The sequence below is a fragment of the Mastigoproctus giganteus genome, chromosome 4 (genome assembly GCF_048544385.1).
Source record: "Mastigoproctus giganteus isolate SK-2022 chromosome 4, ASM4854438v1, whole genome shotgun sequence".
Lineage (NCBI taxonomy): Eukaryota > Metazoa > Arthropoda > Arachnida > Uropygi > Thelyphonidae > Mastigoproctus > Mastigoproctus giganteus.
Window position 1 is genome coordinate 7,921,864 of NC_143578.1, and position 19,366 is coordinate 7,941,229.

Consider the following 19,366-nt stretch of genomic DNA (forward strand, 5'->3'; position numbering starts at 1 on the left):
ATCTCTCTTGGCACAAGCACATTACAAATATTGCTTCCTCTGCATCTAAAAAACTTGGTTTTCTCTTTCGCTCTCGGCGTTACTTTTCTTCCAAACAGCTGCTCACTCTGTATAAATCGCAAATCCGCCCTGCCATGGAATATTGTTCCCACATTTGGGGTGGTGCCCCCAAAACCTCTCTCAGGCTTCTTGATTCCATTCAGAAGAGGGCAGTTAGGTTAATTAATGACTCATCTCTAACAGAGTCTCTCCACTCACTTTCTCATAGACGCACTGTTTCTGCTGCTTGCCTCTTTTACAGATACTTCCATGGGCACTGTTCTTCTGAATTGGCTTCTATAATTCCCGCTCTCTCTTTCAAAACAGTCCGAACACGTGCCGCCACCAGCCAACATCCATTTACTGTCCAACTTCAAACCCACAGAACCAACTTTTCATCTTCCTCATTTATTCATTCAACTGCCGTTTTCTGGAACAACCTTCCTTCCTACGTATTTCCTGAAAATTACAATCTACAGAAGTTCAAGTCCAATGTCAACAAATATCTTCTTTCGTCTTCTCAACCTCCAACCCAAGCACGGTACTAAGTACTATAGGTTCTAATACCTCTCGTGTTTGGGGTTCACATAAAAAAAAAAAAAAAAAAAAAAATATGGAGCAGCATAACTTAAGCCATCTGTTTATTTGTACAAAGCCTGGTTTGATGATGAGGTATTGGCTACTCTAAAGGATGTTAACTGTTATAGGAGCTACGCATATGAAGTATAATGTTTTATATATTATTATTTATTAATTTATGTTATTATTATTTTTTTATTTATTTATAGTTATTATAGTAAAAGCACAATAAGTACTATATATTGCATCAGTCTATAGTCTAGATGCTATAGTAATGATCTGGCTAATAACTTTTATATTCATCCCTATTGTTTATATATATATATATATATATAGGATTTTTTATTTATTTATTTATTTATTTATTTTTATTATTATTTTTTTTCATACCAGGGGAATTTTTTTACCTCCTCTGGAGTGGCCCCCAGAGGAATCTGGCCCATCTTTGGCCAAATCAGGTGGGTCAGAGTGTCTAATTGAGAGTGCGAGCTCCATTGGGACTGGGCCACCTTCCCGTGGTGTGGACGAGTACCCAGAATCATCGATCCAGGTGACTGATGCTTCTGGGTAGCCAAGAGGCCAGACACAACAAGAGAACACGCACATAAGACACGCAAACATACACTACTGGTATTTCTGGCCCTTCTACAGTGGTACTGTTCTTCACAGAGATACGAGGCGAAGATGAACTGATGCTCCAGATATCGCCCATTACAAAATCACATGTCCACGTGAAGAAGGATATCTCGAAGCCGAAGATATCCAACGACTGCTGTGGCCAGCACGATTTCCAGGCATAAGTCAGATGAAACATATGTGGTATACCCTTGAGCATCGCATTGCATTCTGACAACCAACTGCTTGGTCACCTCTTGATGCATTAAAATTTGTGCTAGCGAAGAATAGATTCTTTGCCACAGAATCTTATAGACACCCTTATTCATCGCTGTCACTCCTGTTTAGCCGTTGGAGGACGATCATATTGTGTGCTGATATCATCTGCCCATATTTTTCAGCATCTTTTATCGACTTCTGTAACGTCAATTTTTGTTAATTCATATACAACTACAATGGAAGGACAGAATTCATGGGATACCTGGCTTCTGGGCAGCGGGATTCTGTCAACCCTCTCACTAGTGGACGAACCCACCGCTTGGCAGGTATATAGTATTAGTATTAGTATAAGTAACGGCCACATGGTGCAAGAAAGCCTATGGCTTATGCTGCACCAGCCAAAAAAAAAAAAAAAAAAAAAAATCCGAACAAAACAATGATAAAAACAAAAAAAAATAAAATAAAAAAAAAATAAAAAAAAATAAATAAATAAAATAAATAACTGAATAATAATAATTAATAAATAACATAAATAAATAAATAAAATATAAATAAAAAGGAAATTAAACCTATAATCCTATTCCCTTACCCGAAAGTACCATCCAGATGACCTTTGAATTTCCCCAAAATGTCTGCCTCTACCACCCATGAAGGCAACCTTATTCCAGTAATTTATAACTCGCTGGCTAAAATAAAACTTCCTGCAGTCCAATCTAAACATTTCCCCCCGTAACTTGAATTTATGTCCCCTAGTTCTAGCATCATTTATAATCTTGCAAATTTCGTCCTCATTCATTTTACTGATGCCACTCAGAGCCTTAAACACCTCAATCAAATCTTCTCTAAGGTGTTTAGTTTCCAAACTCTGCAACCCACATATTCGAAGTCTTTCTTCATAAGGACGCCCTTTTGCCGATATCACCAGGCGAGTTACCCTTCTTTGCACCCTTTTAAGAAGCTCGATGTCTTTCTTTAGGTTCGGTCTCCATACTTGAACACAGTATTCCAAGTGTGGTCTAGCATAAGCCTTATATAATGGGATTATCACGTCCATATCTCTACTTGCAAAAGTTCGATAGATCATCGATAGGACACCATGGGCCTTCCTTGCAACCTGTTTACAATGCTCAGAGACTTTCATGTCTGACCGTATCGTAACACCCAAGTCACTTTCCTCCAGTACTGGGTTTAGTTGAACTCCACCAAGTGAGTACGTTTTTTTGGGATTAGTGTTTCCCAGGTGTAATACCTTACACTTTGTTGGATTAAAGCATAGCTGCCATTTTTCTGACCATTCTTGAAGTCTATCTAGGTCTCTCTGAAGAAGCTCAACTTGACAGTGATCATTAACTACTCTACCAATTTTAACGTCATCTGCAAATTTAGACATCACGCCCTCTATCCCTTCATCAATGTCGTTTATGAAAATTAAAAACAACAGTGGTCCTAATACTGATCTTTGGGGAACCCCACTTCTGACATCAACCCAATCTGAGGAATAGCCATTTATCACAACCCTCTGCCTCCTGCCCTGAAGCCATCCTTCTATCCATCTAAGGATATTCCCAGTGATTCCAACCTGTTCCAGCTTATAAAGCAACCGCTCATGTGGGACTGAGTCAAAAGCTTTGCTGAAATCTAAATAAACAATGTCGAAATTATTCCCTAAATCCAGCTCGTGAGTGACCCTTTCGAAATAGCGATCCAGATTTGTTAAACATGATTTTCCCTTTACAAAACCATGCTGAGTATCCTTGAGAATTTCAATTCGATCCAAATGATCCTGAATTCCACCCTTGATCATTGCCTCCATGATTTTCCCTAATACTGAAGTCAGACTGACAGGTCGATAATTTCCAACTTCACTTTTAGAGCCACCCTTATGTATGGGAGATACATTTGCACTTTTCCAATCCAAGGGAATCTCCCCAGAGTCTAGTGATGCTCGCATAATTAGCCTCAATGGTTCAATGCACTCGCTTGCCGCCTCTCTTAAGATTATAGGGTATATTCCATCAACTCCAGGAGCCTTACTAGTCTGTAGGCTCGAAAGTTTTTTCATTAAATAATCTTGCGAAATTTCAATATCATTAATTACATATTTTTTAACTTCGCTCCCACAATTTCCCATTGCCACAAAAGACTTTTCATTTGTAAATATCGATGCAAAATAACTGTTGAGTTCATCTGCAACGACAGCTGGTGTATTTATTGCTATCCCCTTTCCCTAACGTAAAGGTCCGATCTGGTTTGTCCTCTTATTGGCATTTATATATGTGAAGAATTCTTTATCCCCCCTCTTTGCTCCGTTTGCTAGTGATTTCTCATAAACTGCCTTTGCCTGTCGAACCTTTTCTGTGGCTCTATTACAGATCACCTTGTAGCTGTTATAGGCTTCAGTACTTTTTATTTCAACTGTAACCTTTCCATGCTACCTTTTTCTGCTCAAGTAATGTGCCAACTTCACTATTCATCCAACTTGGACCACTCCTCGTGGAGTATTTTTTAATGGCATATACACATTCAAGGCATCTGTGATTAATGTTTTAAAAGCGTACCACAGTTCAATTGTATTCATTCTCTGCGCGATATCTACCCAGTTAATAGAGGCCATGTAGTACCTTAAGGCATCGTAATTTCCTTTTCTGAAATTAAAACCCAAACCCATTCCTTTGCCTTTTACTTCTGCTACCTCTCTCGTCATCATCCACCGTAGAACTCCGTGATCACTTCCTGCTGCTGGTTCCGCTACTGTCAGCCCTGTTATGTCATCTGATTCATGTGTGATGATGAGGTCTAGGATTTTCTTTTCTCTAGTACTTTCCCTGACATGTTGATACAAATAACAATCATCTAGTTGATTTAAAAATTTTGTTCCCCATGCCGGGTTTCCTTCCCATTTACTCCAATCAATTAGAGGCAAATTGAAATCACCCATAATAAGGCATTGACGCTTACTTGCCCATTCCATTTGCATGTAGAGGCTTTTGTCATAATCTTCACAATCATATGGTCTGTAGATTACTCCTACTCGCATTATACCTTTGTTTCCAACCATCTCACACCATACAGACTCTGTACTAGCATGTGAAATGTCTGAATCCGGGAAAGCTATCGTCGCACTCAAGCTGCTTCTGATAAGAAGCATTACCCCACCACCCGTTCTATCTAACCTGTCCTTCCTAAATACATTATACAAGCCGTACTGAAACTCATCATCCCCAATTTCCGGGTGGCACCACGTCTCTGTAAGCCCTATTATGTCCGCGTTACTTGTTTTAACCAGCAGTTCGAATTCGCTCATTTTATTGACGACACTTCTAACGTTACTGTATAAACAATTAAGATTTACTGTTCTTGTATATTTAACAACCCTAACACAACCCTTGAAGTTTTTTAGGCTCTCTTCCCTGATATTAGCTACCCGCTCACGTGAAACGTCTTTGCCCCCAGAACATCTAGATAATACGTCCAGTTGGGGTAACAGATAAGAACTCTTAAGGTAGTGCAAGAGTTACATTGACCAATATTAACAGATAAACGCGTGTCAGTATTACCCGCATCCTCGCTAACTAGCAGTTTCCCTGAACCTTTAAGGTATCCTGAAAATGTAGGCCGCCGTAGCCTAGTGGTCAGGCGCGCGGGTGCATAAGTACACGTGCCTTGAGTGACCGGGGTTCAAGCCCGTGACTGCTGAATACGGTGCTGTTTCTTGTATTCTGTCTATTTGTGAACTCCTCTGACCGTTTGGTCGTCCCGGAGTATAAACAGGAAATTTATTTATTTATAATACTGGCAAAAACTTTTGCACCACCTTTGTTTAAGTGTATCCCGTCTCTACAAAACAAATTCCTTCTACCTACAAGTGTGGGCCATGCTGATAGAAATTTCCCCCCTAAAGCCTTGCAGATTCCTTCAAGTCTTGAGTTAATCCACAAGGCTCTTAACATATAGCCCCTCCTATCGTGTCTGGGCAGAATTGCAGACACATAGACATTGTGGCCTAGCTCGCGACATTTCCTCAGCATGGCCCTGTATTTTTCCAACAAATCGTCAGATCGTGTACGTTTAATATCATTTGTCCCCACATGAATAATAATATTTTCTTTACCCCCTTTAAAATCTGACAGTCTGTTGGTGACATCATCAATAGTTGCTCCCGGCAGACATACCCTGGTTCTGCTCCACCTATCTTTATTACAAAAAATATTCCCCGTTTCCCTGACAATGGAGTCTCCTAACAAAACAATGTCCTTTTTAACAATATAGGTACACTGCATTCACGTAGATGGTAATTCGTTGTCAGTACGGGTAAAAATTATGAGGTAACCGACTTTGAAAGAGAGATGATAGTGGGTGGCCAACGCATGGATCACTCTATCGCGGCGATGGTACAGAAATTGCACTGTCCCCTTTCGACAGTATCAGAAATGTATCGTGAATACGCCATTTCCGGAATAACATCTCACCGCGGCGTGGACAGCACTGTGGGCGGAGAAAGGTGGTGGATGAAGGTGGGCGACGACGTCTATCTCCCATTATTCCAGCCAACCGCAGAGCAATAGTGACACAAAATCGCCACCAACTTTCACGAGGGAGGTACCAGAAACGTCTCCACGAAGATCTTCAGGTGATCATTAGGTTATGCTGCAATAGATTGTTTGAGCCGGCGACCCACCAGAGTTCCATTGCTAAACCACGAGACGGACTCACCGCCTCAACTGGGCGAAAGGACGTCGGCAGTGGACCTTGGAGACGGGTCCCCTAGTCCGATGAGTCCTGTCTACAGTTATTTCCAGAGGACGGGAGGGTGCGTGTTTGAAGGAAACTGCACGAAACTATGCACCCCTCATGTCAACAAGGAACTGTTCAGGCAAGTGGACGGTAGGTAATGGTCTGGGATGTGTTCAACTGGCACACGTTGAGGCCTTTGTTACGTCAACTCGCATCTCTGAACGGTCCAGTGTCATCGTGCACAAACAGAGCAATGGACTCTTCCACCATTACAATGCGCTTCCCCACAGAGCCATCTTGACTAGAACATGGTTCGAAGAGCATTCCACAGATTTTACCATCGTGAAATGTCCTCTCCGTTTACGGATATGAACCAAGTGGAACATCTTTGGGATGCTGTGGAAAGGTCTGTTCGAACTTTGGATCCTCAACGCAGGAATGCGAATTAATTATGGACAGCGGTGCGACAAGCATGGATGGAAATACCTGTTGAACGCTTTAGTGAATTAGTGAACTCAGTGCTTCGTTGTGTGACTGCCCTTATCCGGCGAAAGGTGGGCTTACCTGTTACTCGGTAGGTGTCCCATGATTTCTGTCCACTCAGAATACTACAAACGACCCTTATACCTGTCCTCATTTCATCGTTATTCTGTGATACATCACCATACCGAATTTTGTTCCACTTCATGGCACGTTTTGTAAATTTTTCTGTCAATTTTCTCTAGCAGTGTAGTTAAAGTGTCACTTAATTTGGCTCCTGAGCCTCCTTTAGTTGTCTGACCTTCAAAATTGCATGTTGCTGTTAAGAGTATTAAATTGGATACTGCTGACACTCAGAAATACAGATATGATTATTTATTTTTCCGGTCCCTTATTTATCAGCGTTTTTAATGTCACTATTGTGTCATGTTTTTTCTCCCAATAATTATCTTTACGAGTTTCTATTGCCCTATTTTTAAGTAATGATTGGCTGATCAAAGAAAAGTATGCTTACTATCATTTCAGAATTTAAGTCTCTAATGAAACGTTCGAGATCTTCCGGATAAAGACCACAGTGCAGAACATTTCTTATTACCTGAAAATAAAATTAATTGCGGAAGTTATTTTAAATAAATGCACATTAGTTTATTCTTAGCATAATATAAACTACCCTGAAAAATATTAGGGAACGTATCTACTAGCGCAGAACATGTTCCCTTTGGGTTTCATTTAATACTGAAGCTTTTAATACTAAAGTCTTTCTTAAATGATCCTCACTGCGATGCTGCAACATCCTTTGGATCATTCTTTGTACAAATTTGAGGATGAACGGGGTTGAAACGGGTTCCCAATATACTTGGGATTCGATCTCCCGATGATAGGGTTTTCCGGTATAAACAGACAAAAATAACGAAATGAATTTTCTCTTGAGACCCTGGAGGGACAACTCGGTCAAATTTAAGAACACAAAAAATAAAAAAATAAATAAAATATATATATATCTAAAAAAAAAAATAAAACAAATATATATATATATATACATAAATAATAAAATAATAAAATAATAATAACAATAACAAATAAAAAATAATAAATTAATAAATAATAATAATTATTATTATTACGAGTACGAGAAGTACTACAAGTACGAACCCCAGGCGCAGTACTAGAGACCCGAACCCACAAGCAGTACTGGGACCGCGCCATAATAACGGATAAGACCGTCCCGTACAACAGACTGGACATAACCCTTGTGGACAAGAAGGAAAAGACTACCTATCTGATTGACATAGCGGTACCCAACACTGGCAACCTGCAGAAAACCCATGAGGAAAAAATAAGGAAGTACTGTACACGAACCTGAGACGTGAGGTCAAGGAGATGTGGCATATGCAAGAATTATCGACCATCCCAATCATCGGGTCCACCACCGGCATGGTGCCGAAGACTGTACATAGTAGCCTAGCAGCAATAGGTCTCACAGAAAACACCTACAAGGAACTCCAGAAAGTCGCAATCCTGAACACCTGTAGGGTAGTCAGAGAGTTCCTCGACCAACAGTAACACCAGACACATCAACAACCACCCTGTGTACTCTGTAGCAGTACCCGTCACGGAGTGGAATCCCCCAATCAGGGAGAAATAATATAAGAGCAATAATACAATACAATACAATACAATACAATTTTATTTATCAAGAGAATTCGTTTACAATAAATGAACTTGTTAAGAAAAGTAAATTTCTTGACAACAAGTTGTAATTCTTCCTTTACAAGTTTTGTACAAATTTGTTATCTTACAGAAAAGTCTATGAAGTCACTACACATAGTATATTCCACACTGTAAACAGAGGTAGTTTATCTGCATATCAATTCTAATCTACTGTGTCATTGAGTATCAAGAATTTTCTTATTAGGAATTTTAATTTGGAGATGGGATAACTTCTCCTGAGCCTGAAATCAATGCTAGTCAACAAGTTGTTTATTACATTCATTGTGTGCCTATCTCCAAATCTATTTAGTATCCTAGGGTGAGGCAAAGTAATTGCTTTTGGGTTCCTTAAATTTCGCGAGACATTTCTTTGCAGATTCGACTCTTCAAAAATAGTGTTAAGATTTTTTAAGAATAGATTTAACTTCAGTTTTTGAACTGGATACAGTATTTTATGTTTCAACAAAAATTGCCTTCTCTTATTCAGGTCATTCCAAGAGTTTGTCCCCATTAAAAGTTTCAGAATCCTATTCATTAAGTTGTCTATTGCCCTTATTTCTGTTTTATTTGCTCGTGCCCATATATTTACTAAATAATTGAGTTGGGAGTCCACTAATGCATAATATAAGGTAACTTTTGTTCTAAGATTTAACTTGTTCTGAATGAAGTAGAAAAAGTACACATAAAATCTCATTTTTTTGTACAAGTTTGTTATATGCATTATCCAACTTAGACTGTAGTTGATCCATAACCCAAGGTAAAAATGATTTGAGACTTCTTCCACAGTTAGACATTCGCAATTCTAGAAATTCTGATCATGTAGGCAATCATGTTTGTGCAATTTGATAGAGGGTTGAATGTCCAAGGTTTGATGAGGAGGTCTTATTACCAAAAATTTAGTTTTTTCAAAGCTGAATGCTAATTCATTATCATGCAACCAAGTCTGTAAATGTATTGCATCCTGTTGTAAATCATTCGCCATTTTTGTTAGATCCTTTCCTATTGTATATAAGATTATATCATCTGCATAAATTTTTATAAAGGAGTTCTTAATTACTTCGAATATGTCATTTATATAGATGTTGAACATGATTGGCCCAGCATGAGTGCCCTGAGGTACTCCTCTCTTTACATTATAAGATTTCCCCTTTGTATTTTCTACTTCTACTGTTATTTTTCTCTTGGTTAAATAATTTGCTAGGAGTTGATTGAGTCTTCTCCTTAAATCATGTTTCAGTAATTTCTGTTGCAATATTGGGATATCAATTAGGTCATATGCTTTGGTCAAATCTATAAATAAAATCAATATGAAGTAATTGTTGTTTAAATGTAAGTTTAGAGAGTCTATTAAGTTCTCTAATAATGTCTGTGTGCTCTTGCCCTTCTGATATGAGAATAGAGATTTGTTTAACAGTCCATATTGACGTAAATATTTGCTTATATGGGAAAATATATAATTTTCTATTATCTTATTTAAAACTAACTGTATTGTTATTGGTCTGTAGTTGCAAAAGTCATCTGGTGATCCCTTTTTATATATAAGAATTATCTTAAATGAGAGTAAATTAGTAGGATAGCTTCCCGACTCTAACATCCGTGCTATTAGCTCTACCAAGAGAACAGAGAACTGTTCTTTGTTTCTCTTTACCTCGGTTACTGTAATACAGTCCAGTCCGTAAGATTTCTTGTTCTTTAATTGTTCTATAATTTTAAGAATCTCAGTATAATGTGGAGCTAAGACTACACAAGAGTTCATTATCTGAGGAAGCCTATCTTGTTGAGTAAAGGAATTTTGGCAATAATGTATTAAATATCTGTTGAGATCTAATACAGCTTTGGCAAACCTATTTGCAGCCTCATATTGTTTGTTTGCACCAGAAATCTGTTCTACAAGTGTTTTAATTTGGTTTCCCCTTGACTTTTTCTTCCTTGTACTTAACATGTCATTTATAATGCTCCATTTATCCTTTTGTGTTATCTACTTATCCATGAAAAGATGATTGTAATAAGTGTTTTTTTGCTTTTTTATCATACCTGTCACTTTATTTCTGAGTGTTTTATAATTGTGATAATGTTCTTTCTTTGATGGACAATTTCTATACTTCCTGAAATATTTATCCCTTTGTGCCATTAGTTCTTCTATCTGTTTAGTCATCCAAGGTTTCCTAAGCTTAATCCTGCTACTCCCAGTGTTTGTGTTGTTGGCTGTGTGATTAACTTTTCTCTCGGTATTAAACCTCGAATTGTTTATAATTTGTATTATCTTATTTGAAGAAAAATCATTTACATTTGTTGTGTAAGATGCTTGCTCTTGTATTAAGATATTTTATATGTTCTGTTTCAGTTTACTGTTGATGAATAATTTTTCTTCGTAGCATTTGTTAATTTTTTTTCTTCACATGGGTGTTGTTTTGAATACATATCTGCTATTAGTATACATGTTCTGTGATCTGAAAGTTGATTTAATAGTATGTAGGAATTTGCATTACTTCAACTTGATATTTGTAATTAGGTGGTCCAAACAAGAGCTGACTGTTCTATTACCCTCCATCCTTTGTTGCCTAGTTATTCCAAATAAGGTATGTTCAAATCCATAATTGTTTAAGATTGCAGAGTATTGTAGTATCACATTATCAGTTCCATCGGCTAGTAAATTATCCTACTAAAATCTCCTACTAGTATGGTCTTTTCTGTTTGTATGTCGTCCCACTGCAAAATAATGTTTTCTAATTCTATTAGGAAGCTGTTTATTGAATCTGATGGTGGCCTGTAAAAAGCACAAAAATCATGAATGTGTTTTCTGGGTCTTCTCCTAATAATTTGACACAGCAGTTTTCACAAGACTGAGTTAAGTGGTAAACCTGTATTGCCCTAAAGCATGTTCTATAGTATATTATTATTCCTCCACCCCTTCTCAACTCTTTCAATATATAGGCCTTATCATAATCTTGTATGTTATAATTGGAAATTTCATCACTTTTTATGTTAAGCTCTGTTAAAATTATACCTAAGATATATTCTTTCATTTCATTTATATATTGCAAGAAGTTAAACCAATTTTTTCTTAGTGACCTGATATTTAGAGCTACCATAAAGAATTGTTTTTTTATCAATTATAAGAGTTTGAATATTTTGATTATTTATAAAATGTAAAGGTGAATTGTAAATCTGTGATTCCTCAAAAAGCATACCTGATGTCTTAATTTTACCTTAAATCTAGATTTCTGGAAATTTCAATTATTCACAATAAAAGAGTCTATTTTATAATAATAATAATAATAATAATAATAATAATTACTTCCAGAAATACACAGCAGCACTCCACCAGGCCATAAGGAAGATAGACAATCGGTACACCCCACTCAACCTAAGCGAGGAGACCCCGTCCAACCAGGAGGTTCAAACGAAGCTAGAAAAATGGGCAGAGAAAGCACTGATTGGCAGACACTACAATGATCTCCATCACGATAACATAGATAAAATTTCTTCCAATGCATGGCTCAAGAGGTATATTGGTATATTGAGGGTCTAACGGCGCCTTGGATTTCTCCCATCTCCGCCAATGTTCTATGTATCGGTGACAGCACCCTGTCAAATTCAGAGATTTAGAAGTGTGTGGGCCATGTGCAGCGTAATATTTTGTGCTCATTGTTTATCCGGCTTATTGGCCGCCAGGCCCCTAATGGGACCCGACGTTGCCCATACCTCGCCACGTGGAGGCTAGCCGGGTGTTACCAGTGAGTAAATTGTACTCTGGCAAGTCCTGCCACTTACTTTCTTGGGATTTTAGTGACTAGGACCTAAAATAAAATTGGAACGACCGCGGCTGATTTTATTTCACTTACATTAAAGCGCAAATATGGGGTTTGACGCTGAAGGCATGTTTCTGAGGTGCCTAAGAGTTTGGGCGAAATTGTTCTTTTGCTGTATTTTAAATTTGGACGTGTAGGGCTATACACTGTGCAAGAGAAAGTGATGGAAAGGGAGAGTGGAGGCTGAGGGGGGGTGAAATAGGAAGAAGAGTGTCGATAGGGTAGAGGGTCACCCAATTATTCAGTGAGGCATGCCCATGCCCCCACCAGATGGAAGGAATGGTGTCGCAGGGAAGAGAGGAGACAGCAAGCCGTCACCTCCTCTCCCATGCCGGGTGTGGGAGTAAAAGGATTGCACTGCACAAGAGAGTGCAGAGCCTTGAGCCAATATGGCTCCGTCAAGGCAGCAACTTGGAGTTTCTCTATCTTCGTCGGTCTTCTCTGTCATCGGTATCCTTTAGTATCCAGATTTGTCCTCAGCTATGAACACTGGTCAGGTCCGTTGTTAATCTGTTATCAATGACTGTGGTTCACTTCATCATGGGAAGGTCCTCATCTCCATGGGGTTATTCTTGCGTTCGCTGGTTTTAGATGATTAGTAGTGAGCAGGTTCCTGAGGGAGGTTCTCCTTGAGTCCTCTCCACGCGTGTTCTGTGTCTCTTTTTTTATCTGTTTCTTCTGAAGATGGCTATCGGTTTTTACGCCTAGAAAATAGTTTTTAGCATATTCCTTTAGCTCCCTATATTCCTCTAGTGAATCCAAAAGATGTGATTCCAGGTTCTTGGGGAGGTAGTGTATTTCAGTGATCAGTCTGCACCTGAGGTCCTCATAATGGATGCAATCGTACATAATGTGCTCCCAGCACTCATGCTCCCCACAGCCGCAGCTCGGATCCTCCTCAAACCCCAGCACTGTCAGCTTGGCTTTAAGGCCCCGTGACCAGTCAGTAAATAGGTGGTGTATAAGCCAGGTTGAAACCAAGTTGGGGGACCGGGGTATATCCTGTCGATGTTCGGAATGTATTTCCTGGTGATATTTCCCTTATTTGGGTTGGCCCAGCGCTCCTGCCCAACTTGCATCAGGTGTTTTTGCAGTCTTGTCTTTTCATTTTTTCCTGGTGTATTAACGTCCACAGTACAGCCATGGTATGTACAGGGTATTCCTTTCTCTGTGTGGTAGATCATTCCCCTGAGCGTGATCTCTAAATCAAGGGGAGAGCCCCAGACAAGACCTGCAGTGCATGGGTACTGGTTGTTCTACAAGCACGTGTAACTGTTAATAGGATGGTTCTTTGCGTTGCATCAAGGATGTCGGTTTACTACAGTTGCTGTTTTGGAAAACCATATTGCTGAGGCGTAAGTGATGATCGGTAGAAAGGTTGTTTTATAAAACAATGACAGGGTGCGTTGGTTTAACCCCCAGTCCCGCCTGGCGATCCTAGCCACCAATCCAGAGTATCTTTTAATTTTGGCTCTGATATAAGTTAGATGGTGTTTAAAGGAAAGATTACCATCCAGTATAACCCCTAAATATTTTAACTGGATCACTAGTTTTATTGTGATAGGTCCCACCTTTATTTGTGGCAGTCTACGTATATGAAGCTTGCCTTTTAGCAGGATGGAGGACGTCTTTGTTGCTCTAGGGCGGGACGCTCTTCCCCGAAACTGAAGGATTCGTGCTTGCTGTCCAAGACAAGATAAAACCAGAACTATAGAAAATACATCGCCAAGGAACCCGGAGTGTCCGATGACAAATGTCGACGATGCCACCTGGCCTCAGAAAAGATCCAACACATCACTGCGGGATGCAAAGTGATCACCCAGACTGAGTGCACTCATAGACACGACCAGATAGCCAGGATAATACATCAGAAGCTAGCGAGGAAATACCAGTTGACCAAAGAAAGTGTACCATACTACAAGTACGAACCCCAGGCAGTACTAGAAACCCCACTCACAAGCTGTACTGGGACCGCTCCATAATAACGGATAAGTCCATCCCGCACAACAGACCGGACATAACCCTTGCCGACAAGAAGGAAAAGGCTACCTATCTCACTGACATAGCGGTACTGAACAGTGGCAACCTGCAGAAAACCCATGGGGAATGAATCAGAAATTACTTAAACCTAAGACAAGAGATCAAAGCAATGTGGCCTATGCAACAAGTTACGACCATCTTGATCATCGTATCAACCACAGGTATGGTCCAAAGAACCTACGTAACAGCCTAGCAGCAATAGGTCTCTCAGCCAACACCCACAAGGAACTCCAGAAAGTCGCAATCCTGAACACCTGTAGGATAGTCAGAGAGTTCCCCGACCAACAGGCATAACAAACAACCACCCTGTGTACTTGGTAGCAATACCCGTCACGAGGTGGAATCCCCAATCAATGAGAAATAATATAAGGATAATAAAAATAATAAATAAAAATAATAATTTAAAAAATATAATAATAATAGTAAATAAAATAAAATAAACTCTCAACACTACCCTCAACCACCGTCTCTGATGATCAAGACTTCATAATATAGCCAAACACTAAGTACGTAAAACTGGCTTTATAGATCTTCTATGGCTGAACACTGCTTTTGAGAATTCTTGAAAAAGATCAAAATTCTTTTGATCAGCCAAAAAGTAATATTTCCTGGCCTGGCCTAGTATCAGATCCTCGAATTTGAATCCTTAAGGTCACTAGCACAATCATAAAGTATATGGTCCCAACATTCCTGAGCACCACAATAACATAAATCAGTTTCCGACAAACCCAGAACAAACAACTTAGCATTAAGTGACCCCTGTTTCGTCATTAAAAACAAGGATTCCAAACTTGGTGTAAACCATTTTGTAATCTGTCCATTTAAACATATGACTTCGGGTATAAAACTCCAGATAACCCGTCCAGCCTCAACATTTTCCCACCTGTGCTGCCACAATTTAAATATTTCATTCAAGCATCGGTTCTTTTCTTGTTTAATACCAGTATTCACATTTAACTCTATATGCAAGATCCTAATGGGCATTTGTCTCTTTATGTAGTAACAAAGACCTCTCGGTACACCAAGAACAAATCCAATGGAACACACCCGGCGAGCACCAGTAAAGCAACGGTTGAAACCGTTCTACAAACTTTCATGATAGTAAGCAACATTGTTCACTGTATAGAGTTCAACTTGGCCTGAAACCGTATAATTGTAGTATTCCGAAACCAGACTCCTGTTGCGTACGTGGTTATAGGAAGGAAAACCGCCCGGTAATACAACTTCAAAGTTTTCAATGATAGGCCCAGTCGGATTTTGATATTCTAATAACCAATCCAGAATTCTAACTTTTTCACAAAGATAATTTAGGTGTGAATAGAACAATAATCTGTGATCAATAAGTACTCCCAAATATTTTGTCTCAGCTACTAACGGTATTTGACATCCTTGTAGCTTTATTTGTGGGGAACGATTTAAATCCAAAATCCAATGTAGTTTTAAAAATAATCATTTTATTTTCCCGAGAACTTATAGTAAGTTTGTTAGTTTGAGACCAGGAATATAAATCATTCATCATGTTGTTAGCTTTCTTTTCTAGCATCGCCCTGGGCCTTCCAGCAATCACTATATTAAAATTATCTGCGAAAGCACACATTTTGCAATCCGAATAGGACCGCCCCAGCCAGTCTTGCAACACCAAATTCCAGAGGAGAGGCCCCAGCACCGAGCCCTGGGGCATCCACGTATCATCTGTCTTTCAACATAAAAGTACTTAGATTTAACTATAACACACCAGTCAGAGAAATGACTTTTGAAAAGATTATAGATCTCAAATGAATGTTCTGCACGCCGCAACTGCAGCCAAGGCAGCCTCCCACCAGACTGAATCTAATGCCTTCAAAATCTATATATAGCTAATTCATATTTAGCTTCAGAGTTCTCAATGTGCGCTAAGACATCAATCAAAGCATCTTCACAAGATTTTCCAGTCGTGAAGCCATACTATCTACAGGATGTCAAGTTTTTAAATCTCAACAGTTCAGAGACTCATAATGCCATAAGCCGTTCAAGTATTTTTCCCAAGTTAGCCAAGACAGTGAGGGGACGGTACATCTAGGGTCCAATGCTGGCTTCCCTGGTTTCTTGATAAGCTTTATTAACCCCATTTTCCAATCACTGGGAAAAGCACCTTCAACTAAACATTTATTATACATCAGAAGTAGCACATTTGGAAATAGCTCGTGAAACCACACAATAAAAGCATTTTCCAATAAATCCAGTCCAGGGCACCTATTAATCTTAACTTCATAACTATCAATAATTCTTCAGGTAAAAATGGATCTGTAGCCGTATTTGTTCCATATTCACGGTCTTTCCACATCTAATATCCAATTGTAATTGTGCGTCATGTGTGGAATCATCCTTTGGCAATAACTGATTTAATATAACTTCAATGAAATCTCTCCAACCAACGGGCTCATGATCACCTTCCGTAACTGTTCCAAATGAATACCAATATATGAATACCAATGAATACCAATAGTGAGAACCTAATAAGTTCAAGAAGTCGAGGCTCCACAACTGAAGGCTGTGGAAAAATGTCAATATAAAACAAAAATAGCCGGATGGTCACTCGACGTCCAGTCCGTTAATCTTCGCCAGTCTCGCACTTGCCGTCTCAGTCCCGCGGTTATTATGGTTACATCAATATCCGACTCTCCAATTGGACCATAAAAAGTAGACAATTGATTAGGTGTATTAATGACACTTATATTGCAACTCTGAATTAATTCTTCAAGTTGTAAATCACGCATATCCGTTATTCGGCTATGGCATAACTGGGATTTTGCATTGGCATCAACAGTAATAATAATATTGTTGGACTTTAAACAACTTAATGCATTCTCCAAATAATTCACTGAATCATTAAAGTCCATTGATGGAGCACAATAAACTGATATTAAATAAAATGTCAAAAAATTTAACGTAACCATAACACAAGTTGCAAAACTATTACACAGGCCACGAACAACAACCACATCCATATCCTGATTTATAACGACTATTCCTGCCTTAGGATCATCTTGAACAGGGTACATTACTCTAGAGCGCGAAGAATATCCTACTATCTTAGCTGACTGCTCTGAGGCACCCTCATCCATTACGGCTCTTGCAGTGTTGCTATTTCAATTTGATTTTCCTCAGTCGATCGACGTATTTCATCTGCCAATAGCCTTGAACGTTGTACATTAATCTACATAATACTTATACTGGTTCTAACAGAACTTCCCCGAGGTAATGTTCCTTCAACACTTCCCGAATAACTTGAACCAGTGCTACTTCTTAAATCATGTAATGATGTGTCATTCATTTGCTGTCCTTACTAACTCCATAGCTCTTACATACTCAGGACACCTAACATCACGGACTGAATGATGGAAATCAAGTCTCCTCCTCTTACATTTAACGCAACACGCTTCTTGGTCTTTATTCGGACACTCCGCAAATACATGTAAACTCCCAGCACAAGATAGGGAGGTACGAGAACCATACTTATTTTCATGCACATAACCAAGACATAATAAACATTTTGACACAATTGTAAACGGATGGTGTCTGTGCGCATTAAATGACAAATATATTCTTTCTAATGTTGCAATATATTTATATGACTTAGGAGAAAATCTGATCACCCAATAGACCGCAGTTGAATTCCTTGACCTAGTCATAAATCTAAACGGTGTTTCTCTTTTTAACCTCCTCAAATGTTAACCCGTACTCCTCAAATGTTAACCCGTACTCCTCAAGATTTTTACAATAAAGATCTTCACCAATCTCGCCCTGATTCATATTCTTATGAATATCATAAATGATGATAGCAGGATTATTTCTGTTAGGGACCCCTGTAATTATACTCATTGCAGACAAGTCGCCTGATGATGAAATATTTATTAAATCTGACTTTGAATCCGTCTCAAGTAAACTATCCTTATTCCGAACCATACTCAATGATTTTACTTTAACCGCCTTAAATTTAGTTTTTAACGTATTTTCCACTGAGTTCTTGACTTCCAAACTGGTTTTCAAGTTACTATTATCTGCAGCTCTAAGTATCATAATATTCTCGTCTGCTCTAGATTCACCTACCTTTTTCTGCGATTCCCTAACAGTATCAGCATATGAACGTCTGGAAACTTTGCCAACCAACTGTTCACTATCCCGGTCAACTTCGATTTCCTCAGGTACATATAAAGAAATACTCAACTGCTTATCAACCTCTACCTTTTTTCATGGGTAATGTTGAAGAAGTAGATATCACCTGTTCCAATAATTGAGTTCTCTTAATAATTTCATCATGGATTGCTTTTAATCTCTCATTCTCGATTATCAATGCAATAGCAACAATCTCCAGATTTGCCCATTTATCCATTATTATATCGCCAGCCTTTTTCGTCACTTTATTAGTCTCACCAAAAAGAAAACCCTTAATGTTTTTACGCGTTTTTGATATTTCATTGTAAAAAAAACAGACGCGTACGCTGCTCTTTGGGCAATGCGTCAAGAGCTCGTTTGTGTGCATCAGCCAGCGCTGCTTGTTCGACACATCCTGAGGTGTATTACGCCGATTCCTCTCTATGCCTCAGAAATTTCGTCATCTGCCCCTGCCTCATACCTTCAGAAGTATCTCAGTTTAGAGTACTGGTTACTTAGATGGATGAACAGGGTGGTAGGCCACCCCTATCTCGAAATCGATCCTACAAGTAAATCTGGGCACCACTCCCTGGAGACATATCATCATGACAAAAAATGTCATCACGCTTGCACGGCTTATAACGAGGCAAATTGATGCTCCATCGGTATCCACATTAATCTCTGGCACTAGGAGGGCAAGAGGGGAGCACCCCGACTCCTGTCTCCCTCTACGTCTTACGCTGTCAAGCATTGATTCCCTGAGGAACATGTTTCCAGCCAATTGTCTTCGGATCTTCAATAAATTTAGGATCCACCCTGATAGGTTCTGTGAAGACAAGCCCTACAGGAAGGAAATCCTCAAGAACTGCTACCAGATTATGAACTTATAATACTCACCTGCTCCTGGACATGACAGACTGTTTTTTTTCTTTTTTTAACTTGCCTATTTGTATATAACAAAGACTTTTTGTCTTCATGGAATCATATATTTTGTATATTGCTGT